We start from the raw sequence: 13,671 nt of genomic DNA, 5'->3' as shown, positions 1-13,671 counted from the left end.
ATTGTGACAAAATTTTCAAATTCAACAAGTTTTAGCATAGGAGGAAGGGTGGTTTCTCCCCCAAGGAATTTTGAACATACGGTAGTTGAAAGTGCAATTTTTTTTACACAATATGAGAACATAAATATAGACTAATAATGAAGTGGGTTTTTTGTAGCATTGAAGATTTGGGCTTCAGGCCCCTCTTGACTCCTGGGCCCTGGGCCTGGGCCTGGGCCTGGGCCTGGTAGGCCCGTACAGTAATCTGTCCTTGCTTGCCCGCTTGATGCCCTTCATTTACACTCCTCTCTATCAGTGTGTCTGCAGATGGAGCATGCTTGCGTCTGCTCCTGTAACATATTCGTCACAATCACAGAGACCTATTTCGAGGGGTGCTACTGTACATTTTTCCTGTCTGGAGTTTTGCTTGTTGTGGCTTCAGGCGACACACACTGTTGCAGTGTAATAATGACCTTAAACAAATTATTTCTTACAGAGTGACGTGTTTCTTCTAGAAAATAACCTCTACACCCTAGGTATTTTGTGCCCTTAAGATAAGGGACATGAGAGAGATATTTGCTAACCAAATATGAGAAAACCCCTGAGTGCATGCAGTACAATACCAAATGTCCGAAGCCCAGTTTGGTTGGGCGAAGGACCATTTCCAGAGAGAGTAATTGAATTGTCGCATACAGGCACAATTCCTTATTTCATTTAAGCCTTGTTTTAGGCACACCGGGGCACACATTTTCCTGAAGCCAAATAACTTTCTCCTGACCACTGCTCTGACTGTAGGACCTCATTGATTTTGCCCGTTCGAAGAGATTACAGTATAATCAATATTATGAGATCCAGTTATGTCACTTAAAACTGCCTGTTTCCAACACTGAGGTTTTGTCTCATTTAACAAGCACGACACACAAAAATTGCACTGTGAAGGCATATAGTAAAGCGATATTGAAGGTCAGGAATATTTCCCTATAGGTATTCCTTTCATTTAACATCTTGGGCATCTCTGTCTTGTTTTGATCACCTTACTGGATCAGGCTTAAATGCCACAAAGCAGCAAATGTCTGCAACTTGGCTCTCTCCAATTACAGCATCCAAAAGTCAGGCCTTTTCAGTAATGTATATTTCAGTATTTTCAGTGTATTCCAAATACTGTAGAGGTCATTTTTCTGTTAAGTATAACCTCATGTAGTATATGATTAAAACATATAAACCTTAGACAAACCTTTTAGTCATATTTCCTAATAATTACAAAACCATTCAAAATGAGTCATCTTTCATGCATGCCTCTCCACCCCAAAACATACTGTGAATCATGTCCTGTTTATTGTAAAGAGTGCAGATAGATGCAGATTTTCTAAAAAGTAAGAAAAGGTTGTGTTGTTCATCAACTTTTTTGTTATTGCACACATAGATACAGTATATACAACTAACAAAAGGGAGGTATACTATGGCCTGGTCCTGACCATCCCATAATACTACCATTTCATTTCGTATTCATGGTCTGGAGCTTGTGTGATCAGACGCAATTGCAGGAAGCGGAAAGTTTACACTCAGTTATGGTTTGAAATGATTGGACAGCTCTCACCCAATCGCCGACAGTTACTCAACAACAACATAGCGCAGACCAGAGCCATTGGCGCAGACGTTTACGTCACGAGCAACCTCCCCCACGTGGGGTGCTTATTCGCTTATTGGCCGTTTTCTTGGGCATCAAGATTCTACCGCTGCAATCGCTCCACAGAAAACAAGAGCCAGACTAGTAGTGGAGCCAATCCTCTGGCGGAAGCACGTAGGACGGCTCGCGAGGCTAGGTAACTTATACTAAGAACATGGTGATATATCAGGCTTAGTTAACCCATTGACTCCTAAGGCACCTGCAAAAAAGAGTGCTGAATGCCTGAGCCATTTTTAAGAAAAGCTGCCCTCAGCCTATAAAAATCTAAATATCTCAGCTTCTGAAGCACATAAAAATATGCACTAAGTTGCATTTAAACACTAAGACCCTCATCTTTCATTAGATTGTGTCCATTCATCTCAAACAAGGAGAGATTTTTAATGAAGTTGTCTCAAATCTCATGAGCCTGAATGTTGCGTAATGCAGCTCCAGGCGCCAGGACCAACGTTGCGCAACGCAACATCAGGCATCAATGGGTTAACCTACAAGAAGTTCTATTAGATGATTTACCTCTACCTAAAGGTTAACTTATCCTGGCTTACTATGAATCAGCTTCTTATATACCCACCAGGTTTTCAATAGTGTACTTAAGTCTTTATCTTAAGGATTTAACTTGACTCACTCCATTCACTCCCATTCAAAAAGTTAAAGCCCAATGGACCGGAAGTAGTGGGGCGTGACTTAGATGCCCCATTGGATGAGATGGGTGTGGGTATGGGGCCACACCCATCTCATCCAATTTCCCCAACACCCAATGAGAACTCAATGATAATTTACATCAATTATTTCTTCACATCATATTTGCAAATGCAGATTTTCTAAGCCAAGCGTTGCAAATAAGTAGTTTACAAACCAGTGTTTCTAATGTATTCCTGTAATTTAAAGTGGACCTTCCTATGTATTCATGACAACCACAAGTTAACCACTTAAGTTAAGTGGTTAAGATGATGTCCTTCTTCTTAAATGTTTCGTATCCTGGAAACCAACATCTTTTACAACCTTGGCTGATGTGTAGGCTAGTTTACAAAACTGTGAGCAAGCAGTTGTGTGTGTAACTCGCTGTATAATAATTATACAGATACCGAGTTTTCCTTTGGAAGATAAGACTATTTGCTATGGGACTGCTCCTCAGTTATAATTGGGTCATCATCCCCACAGCAGGCAGCAGTTGCTCCCCCGTAGTTAATGATTGATCTGGAAAGCGATGACTATATAGGTTTTTTTGTCTGTCTTTTTGGCTGCGTGCGTGGAGAACTGGTCATTGTGAAACTAGTCCCCACTTCACTTCCTGTTGCATAGGTGGTCATGTGAAGTGTGACACTGTTGAGTATGTCTGAACAGATGATCAGAGCTCCTTGAAGAACGTAGGATTTACCACTTGGTCGGCACGTTTGTATGGCACTTAATGGAACAACAGCCAACGGCTGATGGATTTCCTTTACACAAAGGTCAGTTTGGAAAGAGTATCATGTTACTGTTTACATAGTCAGATTTTGGAGGTGGTGTGTGGCACGTTGTGTTGCATGTCACACCATATGGCTGAACGGTTTAATGGAGTACATGTCATCTTATAAAGATGCTGATGTCAACGCTGTTTAATTTGAATGCTTTAATCTGAAGAAATCTCAGATTTGAACACTCCTGCGTCCTCATTTTTTATTCATACAACGGAAGCCTTCGGAAACGGTTCCAGTTAATGTTTGATTTTGTTAAGGGACACTGGCCACCGGTTGCCCCCAAGTAAATGACTATTGCCTAGATGCCATGAACTTTATCAAGTAGCAATTACATAGTTTGCATGTAAGAATGATCTTATCCACTTGCCACATCTTACAGACCTTGGTCAAGCTCCATCTTTGTTTTGCTTAGCGCTTTGACTAAAGTAGTTCTGGAATTTTCTGGTCTTTTTATAGGCCCTGTTTTATTGCTTTGTGAGCATCACATACTGCAGCCTGTACGTACTTCATTGTAAAAAAAAATATGAATCATTTGATAGCCTTTCAAATTCAAATGGTTCCAACTTCCAATGATGTCCACAGACTTTTGTAGTTAGCAACTAGACCAGAATGTCTTTGACAAGTGGTTTGTTTGCAACACAAACCACATTTTAATGTTTGTAGCTTTTGATTCAACCCTAAAATTGATGTTCCTTAACTGGTTACTGAAACATTTTGTTCCTGAACCGGTCAATTACGTTCTCTTGGGGTAATTGTATTTTTTTTTATATGGGTCAATGACATTTTTTGGGCTCAGATGTCAGGTTGTACAAACTCAGCTAATGCCCATAAATGAATTAGTGATTGGAAATGATGCACACACAATAGATATGCTCTATCTAGGCGAGATAATCCACTAAAAACAGAACAAAAAGAAATTTCATCCATACAATAGTGGCGTTAGCTGTGGTTGCACCACCCTGACATCTGCTAAGTACTACTTGGCTACTTTTGCCTATGTTGGTTACAACCTCAGTTATGAGACTATGCATCCTTTTGCCAAAAGCTGGTGACATCATACACCTGTGCAGAGGAGCATCTTGCCACCAGGCGCCGCGAGGCAGGCAGCCGCTTGGGGCCCCAAGCCCCTAGATAGTGGATAACAGCCCACACTTTAACACAGTAGTGGTGATTTTGGTTCAAATGTTCATTATTTTGCATTTTCGCTTGGGGCCCCATCTGACCCTAGAATCGCCTCTGCACCTGTGTACAGTATACTGCTAAAAGTATTTGCTAACATGTCTTGACTCGCATATGAACTTAACTACCATCCCATTCATAACCCCTGGGGTTCAATATGATATCGGTCCACCTTTTGCCACTATTACAGCTTCAATTCATCGGGGAAAGCTGACCACAAGGTCGAAGAGTGTGTTGATAGGATTTTTTGACCATCCTTCTTAAAGCGCATCATTGAGGTCACTCATTGATGTTAGTCAAGATGACCTGTCTCTCAGTCTCCGCTCTAATTCATCCCAAGGTGTTCTATTGGATTCAGGTTAGGAATCTTTGCAGGCCAGTCAAGTTAATCCATGTCATCCATGTCTTTATGGACCTTGCTTTTTGCGCTGGTTTCATGTCAGTCATGTTGGAAGAGGGGGGGGTGTGTGCTCCAAACTGTTTCCACAATGTTGGGAGCACGAACTTGTCCAAAATGATTAGGAGCAGACCAAAACGTTTTGGACAATTCTATGCTCCCAACGCTGTGAGAAGACTTTCAGGATACCAAAACAATTTTCAGGAAACCAAAACGATCATCCCTACAAGCAGATGACTGCTTCCAATGGTGCTGCACAGCTCAATGAGTCACCTTTCAGGGTGTTAAAGGGAGTTGATGTGGTCACTCCAGTCTATTGAAGACTGCGGTGATATTGATGAGCAGTTAAACTTGTAGGATGGTATTAAATGGATAATTGGCGGTGTAAACACCCCCATCTCCTCTGTTTAATATTTGTTGTTCCAGACAGCCTTAAATTACTTCCTTCACTCCATCTCAAACCATCTGTCCTCCTTATCCAAAATACAGTATGTACCTCACGCTGTTTCATTGAAAGTTACATAGTATGATATACTGTACTGCTGAGTGTGTGAGCTATCATCACCCTCCCTCTAGTTCTAGGACTGAAATAATATCTTCTTGCAAAGTCAGAGATGCATCAAGCTTCAAGAAGCAAGTAAAGACTCTTTTTTTCCGTGACTATTTACTGCACTAATGGTTGAGCTGGCCCAGTCCCGGGGTAGACTCTATGGCATGTTATGTATCTGTCTGTGTTAATATACATAAAAACAGTAACACTACTTGGCTTCTGCTATGTTGCTGGCTATGATTATGTCCTTGATTTGTAAGTTGCTTTGGTTAAAAAAAAAGTGTCTGCCAAATGCAATGTAATGTTGTAATCACAAACGGCCAGCCAGCTCACACCTAGCAGTACATTTAAGCAGCAGTGACCTGCAAGGAGTGAGAAATGTCCGACCAGCATTTCAACTGTACGCTTCATCATCACCACAGACATTTAGACATCGGTGTGTTGTTGCATTACGATGGGCTGAGGGGAGAGGCATGGTAGTGCACCTTAAAGGGCTGTAGAACTCCAGCTGCGAGTTTCTGCCATTTCTGCGACAGATTCTGCCGTTTCTCTCATGAACAGCAGAGGGCACACTTCCGAAAATGAAAGCAAAAACCTGTAAATGGCGCTTTTGACTATGAATGGCCTGCCACATTTTAATGGTTCTCTCGCCAAATGCGCCAAAGTTCGCCCGTTAAGTATGCAGAGCCCTTTAGTCTCTAGACTAGTGTTTGACAATAGAGGCTCTACAGCCCCCCAGGACCATTAGGGAGGCCTCAGGGGCTTAGAGAATGATATAGCTTGGGGGGTGCTTAGTTGCCACTGGGGGGCATTAGTCTATTTTATTTTTTAATACTAAGGGGGACATTGGCAGGCTTATCATGAGGTCCAGGGGGCATTAATTGAAAAAATGCATCTGCACATACAAATGCACCCGTCAATATACAGGTCCATGTGGACCCAAGTTTGAAGCCAGTACCTTCCCTACGCCATCTCTCTCTCCCACTTCATTTTCATATCTGGTCGTAAACCGATTAAGAATATTTAAGATAAGATAAGATACTGTAACAAGATCGGAATGGGATCAGACTAGATTGTATAGGATAAGATAAGAAACTACTTGTGTTAGATGTGTCACATGGCTCCAGTGGCTCCAGTCACTCTCACACACACAGACATTAAGGTGCAAGCTTCCCTTGTTTGTGAAACAGCAAGCCACCACTGATGTGTATATACAGTGCCCAAGTGTAGCAGTGGACATGCTCAACTTCTGGAGTAAAATAAATAACTTTGGATGCGTGGAAAAAGCGGTAAACTGAAAGAAGAGAAAAATCCACACTCATGAGCTGAGTCTCATTATTTATTTATCAAATACCACCATGTCCACAAGCAGCCGTGTTAGCCTTAGCCTGATGATGGGTATTCTGTGTAGAGTTGGGTATTCTGTGGAGAGTACAGCCTTCTGGAGAAATGTACATAATCGACCCATGATGTGTGAAAGAGTGCACTGTTATGAGAAGGGGAGTGGTTGCCCAGAGCCACGGACTCCAGTTGTGCATGGAGACACAGACGATTATACTATATGTACAGCTTATGTTTATGACCTTTTCAGTACAAGGTTGTATTACAAAAATGCTGTCCTGTTAAATGAAGTCTTGCTTCTATTGTACCTTTTTGTTTGGTCGTGTTGTTTCATTTTTTAGTACAGAGAGGCAAAGAAGCACATTTGACGCTGTTACAAGTTAATATATTTTTCTACAAGTTCGCTTGAATTAGGTTGAGGAAAACTGATTGAACACTGGAACATACTGTATGGCAGTGTGTAGCCTATGGCTGTATGCATAGAGTTGATTTTAGCTTTTGTGTATTGCCAGTTGTGGCTTTTAGTTGTGCGTGAGTGACCCCATTGTACGTACTGTATGGTGTGTCACGTTTACGACCTTTCTGCACAAGGTTAGATTACAGAGCTGGAGTTGTAAACTCAACAGACCTGGTGCTAAGTTAATCCCCCGTACCCTGTTATGCCCACTTTGATGCCAAACAAGAACCACAAGGCAAATATTGACACGTGCCAATGTCAAAAGTGTAGCACAAAATGTGTGGTATTGTTTCTGACCAAATCAAACAACCGTGTCCCTTTATGTTCGTGTTTGTCCTCTTGATGGAAAGAAAGGTTTTGTGTTTGCTTTAATCGTGTGAGTGGAGTCGTGTGCGTGCATGCGGGCCAGGTCAGAGGACCAGTTACTTTACCAATGTCATGATCAGGGGTAGGAATGGAAGAATGTTGATACTGGCTGTTACGCTGGCACCAGACGCTGGCACTTAGGCCTCCTATGTCGCCACAGTATATGTTGGGCTGTGATGCTCATAGGTAGGCCCAAGGAGATATGGGAGATGACAGGTGGATCAAAAATACATGTACACTCATTATACACATGTCCAAATATGTTCCTAAAATGTGTGTGTGTGTGTGTGTGTGTCAAGTCAAGTCAAGTGAAGTTGGTTTTATTGTCAATTTCTTTACATGCACTGGTCATACAAAGAATTTGAAATTACGTTTCTTGCTTTCCCATGCAGACATAGACTAATCTAAGTAAGGACATAGACAGTATAGACATAGACAGTACTCATACATGGACATAAGACAGTATGGACATAGACAGTACTCAGTGTGATGAAGCGGTCTGCACACTGTGTATTAACTCCAAAAATACTTTATTTCATTTAAACATATGGCAACGTTTCGATCCAACAGAGGGATCTTCCTCAGGCAATGAGAACAATGGTCTAAGTTGTCTTATATCACATGACCTACAGGTAGGCCACCTGGCAGAAAGGTGAGCGCACCCTAAGGTGACAAGTGGCATAGCATGCGCCTTGGCGCGCTGGTATACAAATTCAAGACCATGTGATCACAACCGGTGGTCAGAAGAAAACAAAAAAACTGAAAAACAAAACATTAAAAAGATAAAAACACACTCTAAAGACAATCAGTCACAATAGTCTGCACAGTCATAAATAAGGATTTCTTTTTTGTGTGCAGAAGACACATTACGTGCATCGATATATCATAGCCTAATCATAGTAAGGGCTTCAAGTCAAATTCCATGTTGAGACCTTTGGGGGACAAAGTATTTAGCATGTAAATATAGTATGCTTCCCTTCTCAATAGAATATTATCAATGTCTCCTCCGCGTCGGGGGATGGAGACCTGCTCAATGCCAATGTATTTTAATGTTGACAGATTATGTCTCAAAGTGTTGAAATGCACAGCCACTGGATTTTTTTGGTCATTGAGGCGTATGCTGCTTCTGTGCTCCGCGATGCGTGTCTTTATGCAACGTGTGGTTTTGCCAATGTAAGCGAGGCCGCACGGGCACTTGATCATGTAAATAACGTTCTTACTATTGCATGATATAACTCCTTTTATTTTCAGCACTTTCCCGGTGTGTGGATGGGTATAAGTGTTGCACTTATAAGTGAAATTGCATTGCGCGCAATGGGCGCATCTGTAATTTCCGTCGGGGATAGGCGAGAAAAACGACGCGGGTTTTTCTGGTGGTTGGTCAGCTCTTACGACCAGATTTGAGATGTTTGGCGAGCGTTTATAGGCGAACCGTGGCGGATGTCTAAACGACGCATCTCGTAATGCAGGATCAGAACATAGAATAGGCCAGTGTTTACGCACAATATTCTCGAACTCATTGCTGAGTGGAGAGTATTGTGAGACACAGGTCAGTCTTTTGTCAGTTTTGGCCTGCCTTTTATTATCCAGGCATTCTTCTTGGCCCATGTTTTTAAAGCGATCAGACGCAGCTTGAATCCAAGATTCATCGTAGTCTCTTTCTCTGAAGCGCTGAGACATTTGTGCGCTCCGGAGTGCGTAATCCTGATCGGAGCTACATACGCGGCGCACTCTGTTAAATTGACTCGTGGGTAGGCTGCGTTTTAAGCTAGTTGGATGGTAGCTCTTCCCATGTAACATTGTATACCACTTTTTGTCTTGCACCTGGACAACTACCTGTGGATGTGCGCACCCTACCTCCAAACACATAGACAGTACTCATACAGACATTTAAAGTGCAAGACTGGACAACAGAAGACTTGTAGAGAACATACATTAAGAGGAGGTATTTGTTGTGCTTTTTCTAAAAGTCCTTTATAGCGTTCTGACATAGTAATAGTAGCATTTTGAAGAAAAATAAATAAAATTAAAATAGGTCTATCAAGTACACCAGCAGCAGTGTGTGTGTGTGTGTGTGTGTGTGTGTGTGTGTGTGTGTGTGTGTGTGTGTGTGTGTGTGTGTGTGTGTGTGTGTGTGTGTGTGTGTGTGTGTGTGTGTGTGTGTGTGTGTGTGTGTGTGTGCAGGTAGAAAGTGCGGTGTGCGTGTGTGCGTGTGTGTGTGTGTGTGTGTGCATGGGTGTGTGTGTGTGTGTGTGTGTGTGTGTGTGTGTGTGTGTGTGTGCAGGTAGAAGGTGCGGTGTGCGTCTGTGTGTGTGTGTGTGTGTGTGTGTGTGTGTGTGTGTGGTGTGTGTGTGTGTGTGTGTGTGTGTGTGTGTGTGTGTGTGTGTGTGTGTGTGTGTGTGTGTGTGTGTGTGTGTGAGTTGTGTGTCAGTGTGTGTATGTTTGGGTTTAGTGCAGAAAGTGCAGTGTGTGTGTGTGTGTGTGTGCATGTGCATGTTTTGAGTTAGTGCAGGTTGAAAGTTCAGTCACAAATATAGTAGTGCAGGTGGAATGTTCAGTCGCAGATATGGTGGTGGGGATGAGGGGGGGGGGGGGGTCAGTGCCCTGGCAGGCTAGAGGCTGACAGTGGAGGGAGAGTGGGTTGAGTGTTCAGTATCTTGATTGCTTGGTGCATGGAGCTGCTTGCAAGCCTGGTGGTACGGGAACGGAGGCGCCTGTACCTCTTTCCAGAGGGCAGGAGGCTGAACAGTTTGTGTGCAGGGTGGCTTGTGTCTTTGATGATCATCAGTGCTTTCCGGGTGAGGCGTGTGGTGTAAATGTCCTGCAGGGAGGGCAGTGGTACTCCAATGATCTTCTTCGCTGTGTTCACAACACGCTGGAGTGTCTTCCTGTTTTTCTCCGTGCAGCTTCCTCCCCACACTGTGATGCAGCTGGACACGACGCTCTCTATGGTTCCTCTGTAGAATGTTGTCATGATGGAGGGTGTAGCACTTGCCTTCTTTAGTTTGCGCAAGAAGTAGAGACGCTGATGGGCCTTCTTCGCCAGTGATGTAGTGTTGGTGGTCCAAGAGAGGTCGTCGCTGATGTGCACTCCAAGGAACTTGGTGCTGCTCACTCTCTCCACAGCATCACCGTCGATGGTCAGTGGTGGCAGTTGTTTTTGGACCCTCTGAAAGTTGACAACAATCTCCTTGGTCTTGTTGACATTCAGCAGGAGGTTGTTGTCTTTGCACCATCTGGCCAGCAGGTCTACTTCTTCTCTGTAGTGAGTCTCATCGCCCCTAGTGATGACGCCCACCAGTGTTGTATCATCCGCAAACTTCACTAGATGGTTAGTGCTGTGGGTCGTTGTGCAGTCATGTGTCAGCAGTGTGAACAGCAGGGGGCTGAGAACACAACCTTGCGGAGCCCCCGTGCTCAGGGTCAGGGTGCTTGAGGTGTTATTCCCTACCCGTACTGCTTGTGGTCTCTGCATCAGGAAGTCCAGCAGCCAGTTGCAGAGGGAGGTGAAGCCTAGTTTGTCCAGTTTTCTGATGAGTTGTTGTGGTATTATGGTATTGAATGCTGAACTGAAGTCAATGAACAGCATTCTCACATATGAGTGTGTGTGTGCGTGTGCGTGTGTGTGTGCGTGCGCATATGAGTTGGAGAGAGCGGTGGGGTAGGGGTGAAAAATGACGCTGTCTGGATTCCAGCCTCGGTCCCCATGATCATGTAGCCCACATGGCCCATATGGCAGGTCTATTGGCACACGGAGTCACAGCAAACACCCCCACCCCTGATATAACTGATTGGTATTAAAAGTATTAAGACGTTTGAGAAATTAAATTACAATTTCAAGTTTGCTTTTTGCATTCCATGGACTGCCATTTACAATTAATTGCATTTGCAGGGTTAATAAGAACCATGTTATCCTGAAAGCCATCGCAGATGTACTGGCCATATACAATAGTGTGTAGGCTGTCTTTTGTTTTGAATTCAAACTTACTGTAAATACTGAGGGACTGGCAAATGTTCACCTAAGATAATGTGCGCAAGGCAAAAGCACATGAATGAAAATGTGTTAAAGACTGGCATGCCATTGGGAGAATAGCCCAATTTGCGAGAATGATTCCAGAACAGTACTGAAGTGAACTCCGGAAAACGAAGCTTCCTTGTACACTGTATGTTGTGTGAAGCTGAGGTTGTTTTTCTGAATTTTTCCTGGTCAGGTGCGTAGGTCTTCTTTCACTTTACTGTGAGGTCTTCACACTCCCTCACTAGCTCTGGGGATTAACTGTGAAGTGTTTAGAGAAAAAAAATCATTGCATTCTGCTGCGACCACAAACTTCTGCTGGTCCCACTGCAACAATATTAGAAACCACTGATGAAAATGTTATAAACCACATATACAAGGAAGCTTCTTCATTTTCAGGAGTTCACTTTGGTGCTGTTCTGGAATCATTCTTGCAAATTGCAGAAGTGAGTGGTAAGTGGGTCACTCACCCAACGCGGATTGCTGTTGCTGCCATCACATTTACCTCAACTTTTGGAAATTGATGGCGGCAAAGTTTCCCAGTCCACACACAAAGTGCATAAGAGTGTTAAGTTTCGAAATTTAGGGGGAAAAGACATGGAAACATAATTTATGGGCGCTGGCATTCAACGTATGGGGAGTAAAAAAATTAAATATTACGTTCCTGGTATTCAATGTGTTAAGCTGTTTGATTTGTTTGTTTGTTTCATCAGAAACCATAAAACTAAACAAACCATTCCCCATTAGAATAGTCATGCCTCGGCCCTACGTTGGCGCATGTGGCAGGGCACTCGTTTGCTATGAGGCCGACCTGGGTTCTATTACCAGTCCGAGTCCTTTGCCGACCCTTCCCCGTCTCTCTCCCAACTCGCTTCCTGTCACCATCAGCACTGTACTATCATGAATAAGGTCAAAAAGACCAAAATAAATCTACAAAAAAAAGAATGGTCATTCCTCTGTCTGATTGGTGACCTTTGTGACGTTTCTCTCAGTTTGGGTTAGTGTGGAAGTGGCACCTAGCCAGAGCCTAATGGAGACCCGTGGGGGCAAAGCTTGGGGAGATTTAATGTGCACTGCATGAGGCTCATTAGTCCTCTGTCAGATGAAAGGATCCCGACACTGCTAGACAGTAGGACATAGTGTATTAATCTTTCAATCATATCTTTTTATGATGAGGTATAATGAGTCCCTCATTAATGGTAAGGGATTACAGGTTCACCCCAGGACCCCCAGTCGCTGCATAGCAGTGTCTTTTTGAAAAAGGGGGCTGCTTTCCACACTCATGCACCTTGTAATGTTGTTAACTGGTCCCTGACAACTTAAAAGAGAATGCGTTCTGTCTGTATTAGCCTAACGGGACATCAGATCAGCATTAACTTGACTTTTTACTGACACATTTCATTTTAGTATGAACAGGTGGGAATACCATGTGGGTATTTATGTATATGTACATGAAGGATATACATGAATATGCGAGATGTACAGTATTTTAAATATAATATAAAGGCTACACTGTAATATCCAAAGAAATCAATCTTGTGCATATGTATCAAACACCTACTTGTACATAGAGCAAAAACCTGTGTTCGTGGATCAGAAACTGTCAACTTTCCAATGAATATATTTCACATGATTTTTTTCATGTTTTTCCCATCATACACTCGCCTCCAAAAGAGTTGTCGCCTATCCATCTGTTGGCAATAACAGCTAATAACCTGACTTTCAATTAATCACTTGGCTTCAGATGTCACTCATATGAAAGCTACAACCCTCCCGAATGAAAATGTATGTACAAAAATAAATTTCATGCACCAACGAAAGATTGACCCTTTATTAAACACAGACAGGGCAGATTTTCACAAGACATAAGTTTTGTCGCCTATCGAACATAATGTGAAAATGAGCAGATAAGTCACTTCAAAACACTTCAAATACGCAGATTGGGTGTCATACTTAATCACTGAATCACTCTCACCTCTCCAGAAAATCAACTTTGGCCTTAGGGGTATGTTTAGGGTCATTGTAATCATGGAAAGCAACACAATGAAAATCAATGGAGTTCAATGAGAGATGGTGACATATTCGCTATTCGTAGAGCAATACATGTTTAACTTCATGATGTAATCAATGATAAAAGCCCTCAAACACCTGCAGCATGCATGCAGCTCCTCATAAGAGCTGTATCTGTACCATGTTTCACGTTATGCACCATTTCTCTTTTTTCATATTCTTCGTCTACAACA

General features: G+C 42.8%; 1 protein-coding gene across 1 annotated transcript in view; it reads left to right on the top strand.

The window, feature by feature from the left end:
- Window positions 1–13,671, top strand: part of slc4a2b (solute carrier family 4 member 2b) — a 73,465-nt gene that overhangs the window by 24,941 nt on the left and 34,853 nt on the right. The window lies entirely within an intron of this gene.

The sequence above is a fragment of the Engraulis encrasicolus genome, chromosome 9, assembly GCF_034702125.1.
Source record: "Engraulis encrasicolus isolate BLACKSEA-1 chromosome 9, IST_EnEncr_1.0, whole genome shotgun sequence".
Lineage (NCBI taxonomy): Eukaryota > Metazoa > Chordata > Actinopteri > Clupeiformes > Engraulidae > Engraulis > Engraulis encrasicolus.
The sequence above is the reverse complement of the archived record's forward strand: the minus strand, read 5'-3'. Positions and strand labels throughout refer to the sequence as shown.